This window comes from Pseudopipra pipra, chromosome 6 (assembly GCF_036250125.1).
Source record: "Pseudopipra pipra isolate bDixPip1 chromosome 6, bDixPip1.hap1, whole genome shotgun sequence".
In the NCBI taxonomy this organism is placed as follows: domain Eukaryota; kingdom Metazoa; phylum Chordata; class Aves; order Passeriformes; family Pipridae; genus Pseudopipra; species Pseudopipra pipra.
The window spans coordinates 54,070,769-54,085,925 of NC_087554.1; the positions used below are offsets into that span (position 1 = coordinate 54,070,769).

General features: G+C 37.4%; 1 long non-coding RNA gene across 1 annotated transcript in view; it reads right to left on the reverse strand.

Annotated features, from left to right (window-relative positions):
• LOC135416255 (uncharacterized) overlaps window positions 1-15,157 on the reverse strand; it is a 53,845-nt gene that overhangs the window by 7,778 nt on the left and 30,910 nt on the right. The window lies entirely within an intron of this gene.

Sequence of the window (15,157 nt, forward strand, 5' to 3'; positions counted from 1 at the left end):
ATCAGGTCTGAGACATAATTCATCATACCTGAGTACCAGCAGTGCCAGGTGTCTGCTGTGTCAGAGGCAGCACAGAATTCCCTAGTGCAACAGTGAATATAGGAAGGGGAGAATTCATGCCTGCTCCTGGCAGTGATTTCCAAACAAGCATTTTAAGAGAGGAGATGGTTATCTTTAGGAGCTGTAGATGTAAATACTATTCCTGATAATAAAAATATAAATCTTTATTCTACTGTTTGACGAACTTTCCATTTTAATTAGAAAAAAAAGAAATCAACATTACTAAGCTATAGTAAAGTTATCAGTTCATTTTCGTTGTATGTTTCAATGCTTCCTCCTTTCTCTTGAGCACGAGGGATGAGGCAGCTTGTATTATGAAAGAGTTGTTTGCAGCCCAGGATCGAAGTTCCACAAATTGCTGTTATCTGCTCTGCAGATGCTCATGTGACACACTGAGTAAATATACCTTAAGGTAAGCACATAACACTGCACAATGGGCATTCAATAAAGAAGATTCCTAAAGACAACAGTTATCTGAATTCTGTAGAGATCAACTTCTTGCATGAAGCACTCGAGGATGACGAGGATGACGGGCTGCCCCATGATAGTCTCTGGAAAAAGCTGCCAGGAAACAAGAGGACAAAGAGACCTAGATTTCAAATTACCAGCTGATCATGTGAAGAAAAGTACACTTGGGTCTCAAAAGTTACCGAAAAATGGTCAGTGAGCTTGCCTGTGCAAGAGATGGTTGAGAGAACTGTGAAAATAAACACATCATTGAGAAATGGAGGTAGGATGAGTGAGATTTACTTAAGAAAAGGTGGGAACAGTGTTAAGTGAAATAGAAAAGAATCCATATTAAATACTAGCATTAATGCAGTAAGTCAGGAAGCTACAAGTGATCAAGACTCCTCAAGAATCAGTTGGGTGAGGGATTTTATACACACTTATAGATGTATTTATTTGGCAACATAAAATAAAACACAATCATACTGAAACTGCTCATTTTACATCCAGCTTCTATAGAGCTTTTCTGTCTCACTGCCTCATACCCACAAGTGTGGCAAAGCAATAAACTTGCCTTTCATTTTAGTAGGATTTTTCTTCTACTCTATGTGTCTTTAAGAAACCTTGACCAATTTTTTTAGTGTACCAATACTAAACTTTTTGAGGATTCTGTAACTCCTGGGCTGCATCAAAAGCAGCATGGCCAGCAGGTCAAGGGAGGTGGTTCTGCCCCTCTACTCTGCCCTTGTGAGACCCCACCTGGAGCACTGTGATCAGCTCTGGGGTCCTCAGCACAAGAAAGACATGGACCTGTTAGAGCGAGTCCAGAGAAGGGCCACAAAAGTGATCAGAAGGCTGAAGCACCTTTCCTACCGAGACAGGCTGGGAGAGTTGGAGTTGTTCAGCCTGGAGAAGGGAAGGCTCCAGGGAGAATTCATTGTGGCCTTCTAGTGCCTAAAGGGGTCTTGTAAAAAGTAGGGAGAGCAACTTTTTGCACAGACAGTGATAGACATGGGGGGATGGTTTTAAACTAATAGAGGAGAGATTTAGATTAGATATAAGGAAGATATTCTTTACCCAGAGGGTAGTGAAACACAGGAATAGGCTGCCCAGAGAAGCTGTGGATACCCCATCTCTGGAAGTGTTCAAGGCCACATTGAACAGGCCTCAGAGCAACTTGGTATAGTGGAAGGTGGTAGGGGGTTTGGAACTAGATGAGCTTTAAGGTCCCTTCCAACCCAAACCATTCTATGATTCTAAGATGCTGTCACTAGCAGCCAAGATGTTTAAAAATTGATTTACTCTTTGTGGGTGTTTTTTTAAGATGAAAAAGAAAAATTTCTAGGAAATAGGGCCAAAATACTAGCACAGTTATTATCCTAATGTTAAACTTTTAAATCCACGTTTGGTCTTCCAAGTCTCAATAAAGTTGTTACACCTCAGTGACCAATATCCACAAATCTCAGTGAATGGCTATGAGGTACAACCTGGCTAAACATCACACTATCTATCAACTCATTATCATTATAGATTTAGAAACCTATTTAAATATGTCATCCAGTTTTGAACATTTGTCATAAAAGTGTAGCAGCGATCGGCTCAGATATTTGGTAACTGCTGACGCCATTGACCAGCTGTAGAGATTTCAATTTTTCACAGAAGCTATCAATACCAAAAAAGCACTTCCTTAAGCCCCTTCTATTTCCTTATTTCATACTACTTCAAAGAAAAAGAATATCCTCACCCTCTCTGAACCCCCATCACTGTGATTTTGTGCCTTGGACAGGACACAATGCAACAGACACTACAAACAACCTGTGGTCCGGGCAGCACACATTGGGCTTAGCAAAGAGAATGTCATCAGTCAAAGATCAATAGCTAAAGTTCCCAGGTTACTGTGAATCATACTCCTGAGTGACCCTTCATATTACCTCTTACTGGCTTTTCAGCAATAATTAGAAACAGGTGGCAGTTACACCATTTCTTTAAGTTTAAAGCAAGCTGAAAATCAGAATTGAGTTGCTTGTTGTTACATTTTCAACAGCAGACACTGTCAACAGCACAGGCAATTTTTGTCTGAATTTACCAATGGTTTATTCAGTGCTTCACAGGCAGAAAAGCCAAGTGACACAATAGGGAAATCTTGCACATACAAAGTATGAAGGCCTGAAAATGAAGACTGTTGTGAAATTTAGAAACGTGATACTGATGTGAATGTGCATGTCTCTAAAACAGCCTCTTCTATTACAGATCTCAGATATGTATATGCCAGACATAGCTGAACAAAAGCCAAAGCCTAGATTAATTCACTTTCTATAAAAGTTGCCTACATATGTATGTGAAAATCAAAACACAGAAAGTAATATTAGAGAGCCCAAAAAGAAAATCATATTTAATTAGTTACAGGTTAGTAACTAATTAGTACAGATTCAGGAACTTAACCTTGAAGGATTTTTTGTCTTGGTTTGGGGCTTTTTTATTCCATAAAATAAACTTCCGGAATTTGGTTTTCTTTATAAGCATTCTTTAATGAAGAACTGGTAATGATTTAGTCAGAAAAATACATGGTATTTTGTTCACTCTTACCTTCTTTTTCCACAAAATGTCCCCTTAAGATCATTTATGAAAAAAAAAGGCAAAATACTACTTGGGGGAATCAAAGGGTAAGTATTCAAATAATTTAGAAGACAAAGGCCACATATTTTAACAAGCCTACCCCAGCATGGCAATATGATGGGAGTTACAGCTGTAACAGAGATTTTAACTGGGGAAGAATCAATGCAGATTTCCAGATGGAAGTCATGTCTCAAAAATGTACTAGGCTTTTCTAAAGGAACACGTGGACAAGATGACCTGGTAACTGCAGTGTTGCAATTCCACATTTGGATACTCTGGTGCATATGTCTTGGATTTCCATGAAGCTTTGGGAAAATTTACAGGTCTTTAAAAGAAAGAAGCTACTATGGCACAAGAGGAATGGTCCTCTTGAGCATTGTTAGCTTTTTTCAAGTTAGGAGAGAAAAGAAGGAATGAATGGTCAGTTGTCAAAGGGGAAGAAGGTTGTTCACAAGGTGTTACAAGATCCCTGCTGGAATCTCTGCTGTTCAGGGTGCTCCTAAGTGATCTCAAACACAGGGTAAACAGAAACTTTATACATTTTGCTGATGACCTGAAATTATTCAGGATAGTCAAAACTGAAGTTGTTTGAGGCAAAGTATAGAAGCATCTCGCAGTCCCAAAAGGCTAACTGGTAAAGAGACAGGTGAAATTAAAAGCTATTTCTAAGTTAGGAAAAAAGGTGTGTACACATTTTTGCACATAGGATCCACCTGATGTAACTCTGGACAACAAAGTCTATGAAGATTTTAATTATTTAATGAAACTAACTATTAATTTATATCAGTGATTCAGAGTATTCCTGACAGTGCCTTTTAATTTCATGGAAAGTTGGAGTCTTTTAGACCACCACAGTATTTTTTATAATTCCATTTGGAGATTGATCTTTTCTGTCATTACACTGCTTAAGAAATACAAACTAATTATCTTCACACTGTATGAGGTCGATAAACTGTATAACTCTCTTTCTCATAGAAAGAATACTGAGGTATTTTAGTTAAATTAATTGCACAAAGTGCTAAAAATGTGTCAAGTAACTCTCCAGTAGGGATTAATTTCCATTGAATCCCTTCCTAAAAGGAATTAAATTAAATTTAAGCTTTCCTTGAGAAGGTGGAAAACACTTCTAAAATGTAGATATATTTCAATCAGACATTTCTGGAAAAGAAAGGTTCAAATTTTCACATTACAAAAAATTACAAGTGTTTAATTGAATGTCTTTATTTTAGCCAAACACTACAGTTCAAACAACTTGAAGTAGTAATACACTGAATCTTTTTTTTTCCCAAAGATGTTCAAGAATTTGTCTTTTTTGTTCCTACTTGGGATGACTTTCTTTTACAAAGTATCTTTTTTTTTTTTTTGAGAAACGAACAAGTGAATTCCCTGACCAAATCAGAATCCGTTTGTCCATTGCATGACATCAGTTGACAACACCACAAAATCTACCTTTGAGGAATTTTTAGTATCTTTTGTGTAGAAACAATATCTGTTTAAGTAGTATCTCTTCATAGATTAAATTTTCTGGGTAGAGTATGTTCCTGTTGATTAACAGTCCCTGAAACATCCTAGAAGTTTGTATGCATGTAGGGGATACTAAAACTAAACAGAAGTGTTCTGCCCCAGACACACCCAGGTTGAAACTAAAACTTATACTGAAAGATGAGGAAAAATACCAGAAAAATAACCTAATTGTAATAGAGGAATTTATATCAATTTTACAGTTTTTTGTAGTAACTGCACTGAACCATGATCTGAAAAGATAGGCTTCACCCGCTCAGTCAATCTGTAATTCTACATACAGCCCAGCTAAAGCTCCAGGCATATGAATAGATTGTATTAAGTAACTACCTGTTTTCAGATTTCTTCAGCTGCCAGTCTTCACCCTTGCAGGCTCTCTGCTACATACGACATAAAAATGTCTTAAAATAACCCCATGCACTAAAAAATGCTGGGAGAGGACCAGCTGGAAAGCAGCCTGGCAGAAAAGAAGCTGGGGTCCTGGTGGACACCAAGTTGAACATGAGCCAGAAGTGTGCCCTTGCTGCGAAGGTGGCCAAAGTTATCCCGGACTACATCAGGAGGAGTGTTGTGAGCAGGTCAAGGAATGTGATCCTTCCCCTCTACTCAGCACTGGTAAGGCCACACCTGCTGCCCTGTGTCCAGTTCTGGGCTCCCCAGTACAAGGCGAGACACAGAGATACCCTGGTGGGGGTCCCGCAAAGGGCCATTCAGACGATTAAGGGACTAGAGCACCTCACATGATGAAAGGCTGAGAGAGCTGGGACTCTATAACCTGGAGAAAAGAAGGTTCTTAGTGTGAATAAATACCTGAAGGGAAGGTGTACCAAAGGTGGAGCCATGCTCTTTTCAGTGGTGCCCAGTGAATAGGACAAGAGGCAATGGGCATCAACTGAAACTTGGAAGTTTCCATCTGAACATCAGGAAACACTTTTTCCTATGAGGGTGACTGAGCAATGGCAGAGGTTTCTCAGAGAGGTTTGGAGTCTCCATCTGTGAACATATTCAAAAGCCATCTGGAGATGGATCTGGGCAATTCTCTCCCAGCAGACCTGCTTGAAGAAGGGGGTGGGATCAGATGACCTCCAGAGATCCCTTCTAACCCCGACCATTCTCTGATCTGCGATTCTGTAAAATATTATTCAAATTGACAAAAGATTAAAGAGAAAAAAATGAAAAAATACAGGAATAATTGAAAAAATTAGTCTTTAACAAGAAAACTAGGGAAAATATGCCTGAGCAACTAGAGCAGCAGAATCTTTCTGGTACATTTATTTATAACAAGTACTTAATAAAAAAGCTAGAAAAAAAAATTATAAACCAGAAGGAGGACATACAAATCCACAAATGATAAAAGAATTATATAGCTAATTTATGAACCACTGACAATTAAAGTGGTATGCTAAGAGGAGAAGGTAATGAGAAATAAAAAAAAATTCAAAAGGAAGAAATATGGTTTGCACTTGTCCCATGGAAGTCCAAGGAATTCTAGCACTTGCTTTTCAGTATCTATCACTTCTCCTTTCAGAAAAACAATTGAATATATGTTATTAGAACCATAAGCAATAGAAAAAAAAAAGAATAGGATCAAAAGATCACAGAATAATTCATGTTGGAAAGTACCCCTGAAGCTCATTCAGTCCAGCCTCCAGCTGAAAGCAGGGTCAGCTATGAGATATGACCAGCTTATTCAGATGCAGCTTGGTCTTGAAAACTTTCAAGGACTGCACAACCTCTCTGTTCTGATGGTTGACTGACTGCAGCGTAAAAAAGTTTTTCCTTAAATCCAGCTTGACCTTGTCTTGTTTCAACATCTGTCCACTATCTCTTGTCGTCCCATCACACAGCACCATGAACAGCCTGGCTCCATCCTCCAAGGTCTCCCAAAATCCGTATCTTCTCCATGTTGAACAAGCCTCAGCTTCTCCTCCTGAGGCAAATCCTTCAACCCACGACTATCTTGGTGGCCCTCCACTAAACTCGCTCCAGTTTTAAATTTAAATGACAAATCCTGTGTAAGATAAATAGCACAATCACTTCAGAGATAACCATAATGCAGTGATGAATAGTCTTTTTAGAATAGTTTGGAATTTTGCAACTTAGAGAACTGATAATATATAAAAGACACAATTTGAATAGATCTCCCTCTTCAGGAATGAAGACAAACTTTTGCTTAACTTTTATTGCGATCAAAGTCCCACTTAGACAATTATGTTTAAGAATCTACCTGCATTTCTTAACAGGGATAAACTCAAGCACATGTTAAAGCACTTTCCTGAATCTGGGCAAGAGAATACAGAATATAACCTGTAACTGGACTTTGTATCTTATTACAGTGCCTTTCAAAACTTTACCCACAAATGATTCATATTTTCCCAAACCCTTACAAAACCTGATGAACTGCAAAGCAATTAAAAGACTGAAACAAAAGGTAATGGAAGAACATATACCAAGTCTGGAAAGAGGTGGTACAAGACACAACAGAGTTCATTTAGCATTACTAAAGATTTCCATTAGCTACCCATGGTGATAGATAAATAGCACTTACACTTGTAAATGGCATTGTACCATTACAAATGGTAGTGAAAAGAGTGAAATACATTGCAAAGAAGTCTGAAAATATCAGACTATGGAAGCCAACACTGCTTGCCTTGCTTATACAAAATTCCCATTAAAACCATAAGGTGTGCAGAATTTGGCTCCTGGAAATAGGAAATAAAGGAACAAATCCAAAGCCCACTGAAGTCAACAGGAGACATTCTTCTGACCTCAATGGGCTTTGGACATCACCCAAAATGAGATTCACTCTGGAAAAACGCAAGCTGAAGGAAATAATCATTCAAAAAGTATCTGAGAGAGAGATGTTTGGAAAACCTGGAAATCAAAGAATACCTAGGAGACTTTATGTAATATATGATACGTGACAAGAGCTTATGAACACAGTTACAAGACTGTACCTTTTCTAAAAGCTGATTAGTCTAGGAATGAAGACAGAATATAAGAGAGAAGGAAACAATCAATTCCATCCAGTTAGGGAGCAGAAGTCACAGGGATATCATATCACAGTGCACATAGGTTGTTTTGTATGGAATTTAAAATGTGCCAATCATCAATTAAAAACACAGCACCAAATTATCCCATTTGTGAAATCCCTAATTTCTCAGCTCTTTTCCCATATACAAGTCTGCATATAGGAATCCATGGTCAGACTTCAACATGATAGAAGTGTCATATTTTTGATTTGGTCCTCATTTTAATGATGAAGGTCAACAGAGCCTTTTAAGAATCTGTCTTTCCCATTACCCATGAACACCTCCTTCTTTAGTGGAAGGACACCCACTTTCTTTCTCCTGTGCACCTTGCTGCTGTCAGATGGAGAAATTTTTTCAGAAGTATACATACACCCAGTAAAATGAAGGTCCGACCTTATTCTCAAGATCAAATAGACTCAACACGCACACTATGAATTCTCAAGATACCTATCCTCAACTGGATAAGGACATCTGTAAGCACATGCTATATAGCAGAAAATGATAAAGGTGGTTTCCCCTCATCTGGTCTTCTGCTGACAGAAGCACATGTCCATTTATTCAGTGAAAGAACCTATGAACTGAATAAACTGATTGTATTGAAGGCTCTGGCAGGCTGGCTAACTCATCTACTGCAGTTCAGAATATCTTGATCCTTCTCTGCTGTCACTACTGTTGCTTCTGAGGAGAGGAAAACTTTATTTCTCACCAAAAAAACCCCAAACAAGCGCCCCCAAACCTATACTCCAATACAAACCATGTGTGGTCAATAAATAAGATTCATGAGTTTTTGCAATTTACTGCTTCATTGGTCCAGATCACCTCTATATAATTTTTGCTTGTAAGACATAGATAAGAAAAAGGTGAAGACAACCAGACATCCCTGAATAAATGTATTGGAATAAATAATTGTAAGATGATTATGATAACAATGACCCAGCTACAGTTCATTTTAGGATGTCTTTAGGTTCATACACTGTAGATTATGTGCTATTTGTACCATCATTTCTGGTTTAAAATCTTTCTATTCTTAGATTTTAAAACAAGAATAATTATTTTTTTTGGAATTGTATAGCTGACCCTTCACAGAAAATGTTGGAAAACATTTTATTTTGAAATATTCATCTTTATGCTTCATAGATTTTTGGACGACTTTACATTTAAAGCTCATTGGCTTTTGCTAGAAAATCATGCCTCAACATGACTGTAATTCTTTCAGTGGGCTCAATCCTGTGAAATTCAGAGCACTAATTTCTATCAGTTCTCAGGTTTTCCCTGAATCTGATCTCTTGTGACATCATAAAATGTTCAATGGAATGAAATCACAAAGAAAGGATTAATTCTCATGGGTAGGAAGAAAAAGGAACACATGGATTTTAAAACATAAAGCTTGTAAAGAAAGTTCTTTAACAATAAAAAGGGAAAAAAGAAATTGTGGATAACATGATGCACAAGAGAACCTTTCTTAGTAAATTGTATTGCAAAATCTTTTTATGAAGCTTCAGTAGGTTTTTAGAAAGTAGAACCCTATGCTCTTACACTAAATCCTCCATGATTTTATAACACTGATCCTGGAAAAATCAAATCTCTTGCCTGAAAGCTCTAGTTTCAATTAACAAGGATGTTAAGCATTTTTTTTCAGATACATGAAAAGAGTGACAGGATTATAGACCACCAAATTGTTGGTATTTTAAGAATCTGACAGGCTCAGCACCATGTGCCATTCTAGCCTCTCTGTGTATCCTTTGTGGTTAAAACTCTTAAGCACTTTAAATTCTTTTGGTCAGTATTTTTTTCCTTTTAGGGCAGACAACTAGAAGCACATTCCAAGTAACCATTTATGGTGTACAGAAAATTATAAGATACTAAAATCACCTCTTTGAAGGTGTTTCCAGGCATTGGATAGTAAAACAAATATTTTATTTATAAAAAAAAAAAAAGGTTGTTGTTTTAAATCTAGAATATAATTATCTATGTTCCAAATCAAATGAAAGACAGTAACAGCACAAAGACAGAGCAGCATAATACTTGTCAAATCCTAGAGCATTTACTTGGACAAATCTCCCATCAAGCTTTGGTGGCAGCTTTGCCTGACGAAATATAGCTAAGCCAGACCTGAAATAAGCAAAAATTTAAGAAGGTACACCAGTGGAAATGGTTATGGAACAACAAATGAAATGTTTATTTTTTTTGTCTGAAAAATAACAACAATCAATATAAAAGTGGAAGTCCACTAAAACAGTAGTCCTCAGATATATTTATCCAGTTACAAAAGAGGACCAAAAAGATGTTTGAAGAAACAGATGACTTTCCAGAATATTTGATACAGGCTGGAAGAAATATGCGAAGAAATTTTTCAAATCATCAAGCTTTGGCAAACAGAACTGACTGTAGCTTTGCATAACTTCATTTACAAGTGGCTCAGTTCTCTCATATTTCTTCTTTTCCAACGAATAAGACAAAACTGTGGACTGGTCCCGTGCAGGAGACGCATCTGCGTGTTGGGGCTCATGGTGGGGAAGAGGCCAAAGCTCCTGTGCTGCAGCCAGGAAACCCGCCAGGAAGCAGGTTCCTTGGAGCCCAACACCCGGGGAAGAGCTGGTGGACATGCAGCCCAGCAGACTGTCCCACTCGGCCGACCAGCGCACCGGGAGGCAGGGGATGGGGGGAGCTGCCAACCACCTGCAGCTGGTATGTCAGGTCATGGAGTAGGAGAAAGATTCTGGCACTGTGCTAGGAAAGTCTGTAAGACATACCCCTATCTGTGGGGGTGCATGGATGCTGGAGCCAAATCTGTGAGTCTCACACTCAGTGCACAAAAACTTAACAGCTCAGATGGATGGGTAAAATCTGTATCAGTGTAGAAACTGCATGGGATGAAAGCTTTACAGTTCTGCAGAGGAATCTGGTTCTGCTCTGTGCCATCTGTGCACCAATTGTGTGGATTGTTTGTTGAGCTTTGTTTGTTTCTTTTTCATTCAAGAAAGATATAGAAGTCAGTAGAAAGAATGCACTTCAGGTCAGTTTAACTCCTGAGCTATTCTTTTTTGCCCTCACCACTGCTGATTATAGGTTCCAATTCCATACAAGAATTAAAAAGAAGATTCATGCCTAATTACTGTTTTCTACAATTTACTTAATTTCAAAGACAAGTTAATTTCAAACTTTGTTCACATCACCAAGGGAAGTAGAGAAAACCTGGAAATACAGAAACGATAAGATTTTTGGTCCAATTTTCAATATTAGATCCTTACAGCTGACAGTATATTTGTATGTGCATGTAATACACACACAGTCTGTTTGGAACCTAATGACCATGTGATAGTAAACACCTGTCAGATCCAGACCCTGCAGTGGATGCTTTCATTAGATTTGTGCTAATACCAGTAATACCATGACTTGGTCTGCATGTATTCTTACAATATACATACAAATTAGACTGGATGGTTCTCAGCAACAAATGCAACAAGAGAAAATAATATAAGCTTATACATTAAACATTTATATAAAGATGCCCATTCTATGCACATAATAATAAACACATTTCAGTTTCTGAGCATGCAATAAACGCATTTCAGATGAAGATTTAAAATCTCAATGTTCACAGGCCCTGCAAACTTGCTGTGGCAGTCATGGAGTGAAATCTGAGACTACTAAAAACAAATAGAAGCCTTACTTAATCAGGGCTCTGCAGACTGCAGAAGTCCAGAGAGGCACCCAAGAGAATCCTTGAGGAATATGACAGCAAGGTGAAAAAAAGGCATCTGTCTTATCTGCTTCTCCACAAGCTTCTCTTGACTTAGAGGAAACATAGCTCTCAATTACACAGGAAACTTAATGCTCTCAATCAACAGAAAGCAACAGTGGAAGAGATGGACTAAGACTTGCATAACATTGGTAAATGTCTTACAGGAATGTTTTTTAAAATCTTGATGTTCTTTTCTGGCTTCTGGGGTTTTGGCAGGAACTCTAGGCCCATTTCTGTGTACACACTTTAATGATGGGCTTGATTAAGAGACAGTAATTCCCTAGAGGTTTAGCTATCTTATTTATTGACACGAACACGAGTACAATGCCAAAATCAAATGGTTACTTCCCAAACCATTGGAAAATCACAATGCAAACCCATGATGGATTCTTCATTTTCCAGGTTTCATGTATTTCTACCGTTTTCCGCTGTACACAAGCTTTATTATCTAAGCAAAAACCAACCTGGCCTTGCAAGAGACAACCTTCTGCCAAACAACAAGCAGTAGCAGAAACATCAGCCTACATCTGCCCATGAGGGAATTACATTGAGGTTCAGTTATATTTGTCCCAGTAACTCTGCCAAGTGAGCCAGTTTCCTTCAAATGACGATTTAAAGGAAGAACACAGATGTTGGCTCTGGGATAAACTACGACTGCTAAAGAAAATTTTAGACAATGAACTCTGTTACCGGGTAGTTCAGGAGTCAGCCTCAAAGCAAAACAAGGCAATGAGTTTATAAAAATTAACTTGCTGACCTCTATTCTCCTACACGGGATTCCAAATTTCCAACAAGGTCAATAGGATTTGCAGGCATCTCAGGACAGGACTTTATATGCAAAGCTCACCTTATCTCAGTGAAGTGCAACCATTTCTGAGATGACACGTGGCACTAATATAGTAGCAAGAGAACAAAAAACTAAGGCATCTAGCAAAGCAAAATGTGGGCAAGGAAGTGAGCTTATGAAAAGTATTCAGGAATCATTGCTGATCACAAATTCTATATCTCTTTGAGAGTATTTAAAGACATACATGAAAATACATTCAGGAATAAAAGTAAGGCTTTTCATAACTGAAACACAATATGAAAACATCCTTGCTATACCCTGTAGTACACTAATGGCATTGTACTTCAGACTAACTGATCATTTTCTTCTTTCTCTCCCTGTCAGACTCAAGGAGAAGAACCCTTTCCTACGGCTCCACATTCCCAAAAAAATTCAGTCTCCTGAAGTCTTCTCTCTTGCAGGAGAAAGTGGAGATGATCCACATCTTGCAATTCTACCATATATTCTTTTACTGGAATAAGAAATGTTTCTTGATCAACAACTTAAGAAGCCAATGGAGTATCTGTGTGCCAACATTGAAGTCTCTTTTCATCTGTGAGAATTCCATGCTTTCTAAAAGCCTTGCCTTCTCATAGGAAGATGGCCAAAAGCTCACAGAAATAGGAGTTTGTGGCAGAAATCTACAAGTTTTGATCACTAATTACATTATTTCTGCTTTTGAATATATCTCAGTGTACATGTATACATTACTCTGTATGTCTTCATTTCTGTTTTATTATTTTCTTTAGTTTGACTTCGATCTGCATTTCAGTTTATCATGAAATTGTGAATGTTTTATTTTTCATTCTTCTTCAGTCTTGTGGTTGTCCTCCTTCTGGCATTTAGTGACTTTTCCCTTCACTTGTTCCTTTGTATTTCCTTAAGGCAATAAGCCATTCTTGTGGTGCTGGATGGAGATGAGGAAAGTTACCAGCAAAATTTTTCATGCACGTGTGGTAAAAGTCCTCTCCCCACCAATTCAGGCTTGTAAAAGGTAATTCTAGGTGGAGTTTCTACAAAAAATGGTACATTCCATTCAGAGGTAATTGTAAAGCCTTAATTTGTCTAAATTACTTATATATATTATATGCATATATATTTTTCTCATATGATATTGTAACAAGTACTTATGCATATTAAACATATGAATATGAGTGCAAGCATAACATTGTTCAATATTCCAAGCAGCACTATGAATTCCTAAACAGCCTGGTACTTGCAAACACTATTACATGAACAGAACAAAAAACAGCTGTCAACCAATTAAAAACATTCATGTACAATAAAACATTAATTTTTTTTAATTGATTGACAGCTATATATAACTTATAACTTTAGAAAAATTTTAGACAATGATATTTCTCATGTAAAAATATTTTCATCGAATCTACCTATATGAAATTTGATATTCCATTTGCTGTATTAGAAACTCAACAGTGTGATAATCTTAAAGAACCAAATAGTGAAATTAATTAGATACAGAAAATCTTCACTTTCTCTTTCATTATGATGACAAACTGCAAAACCCAAATATTGAATCTGAGAAATATAAATTCTGTTGTACTTAACATAAGTGTGGTGCAAAACCCACTGATATCTTTGGAAAACAAATGAGTCTCACAACTTACACAGAAAGCCGTCAAACTGAGAATCTAAGACAACAGGGAAAATAGCTGAAAAACAACATAAACTGTGTAAAGGTTAGTGATGGTGCAATGAATTTTTGACTATTGTGTCCAATGCCTCTTCAAGAGATGTTTAGCTGAAAGAGAAAGGTGTCAAAGACAAGTAATGAAAATGTGGTTACAGGCACAATATGACCCTATTATAAGAAGAAACTGCAATGAATAAGTGATAATATGACACAGGCATCAGATAATTAAATTTTGGCAGTAAATGCCAAGAACACAGTTATGTCCACAGTGTTATTTGACAGGAATTCTCAGCAAAGAAACACATAAAGGAAACTTCATGGTTTTGATCACTACTGTAAATATAACAAAGAAAGAAAATGGAGGGGCTCAGTCACAACCTTCAAATGACTGCCAAAGTAAACAAGAAGGCGTTTGATTTTCAGCCAATAAAGATGAAGTGAAATATGAAAGTGGGAAAGTTCTGGGTAGAGCTTTTTCTGGTAGAGAAAGACAGGCAGATGTGCATGATATTTTATTTATGGCTTTGGTAGAAAACAAATTATTGGGAAAAAATGAAGTATTTTTTAAAAATATTAAAAATTAGAAAGTATTAGTTCTTCAGACTTGTGCTGAAGATGTTAAAAAAGGTATAGAAAACTTTAGAAAAGTGGAAATTCAACTGGAAAAGTGCACTTTTCATTATCAGTGCTGTTTCCCATGGAAGCTGAACTCAGATATGGGATTGAGCTTCCATATGGATTACCAGATTACTAAAGATACATTTTTCAGGACAAGGCTACCAGAGACCACTTTTGGATGAGGAAGAGCCAGCAAGACAGAGACATGAAATATTTCTGGAATTAACCCCTTGTACAACAGGATATAAAACTGCAAAGTAATAAATTCTGCAAAATAATTTTTAAGAAGTTGCACGAGATGCTAATTCATATTTGCCACAGATGCTTGACAAAAGTAATGGTACTTTCCGTTTTGGCCATCACACAACTCCCTCAGCTCAGTTTCACAGTTAGCCCTCCCACTGCTTCTGCACATGGATAAATGATCAGTGTTTCCTCCAACTTCAGATGGGGATATGGCAGTCACACCACTGCATGCAAAGTATACTTGTTCTGAAATCAAAAATTAAGGTAACCAGCCATAGTTCAATGCTGGAAAGGTATTTTTTCTAAAATAATTCACCATTTAAAGGCCATTCTGAGGCAGAAGTCAACAGTCCCCAGCCCAACAAGACTGTACTACATTGTATAGCAGAAGA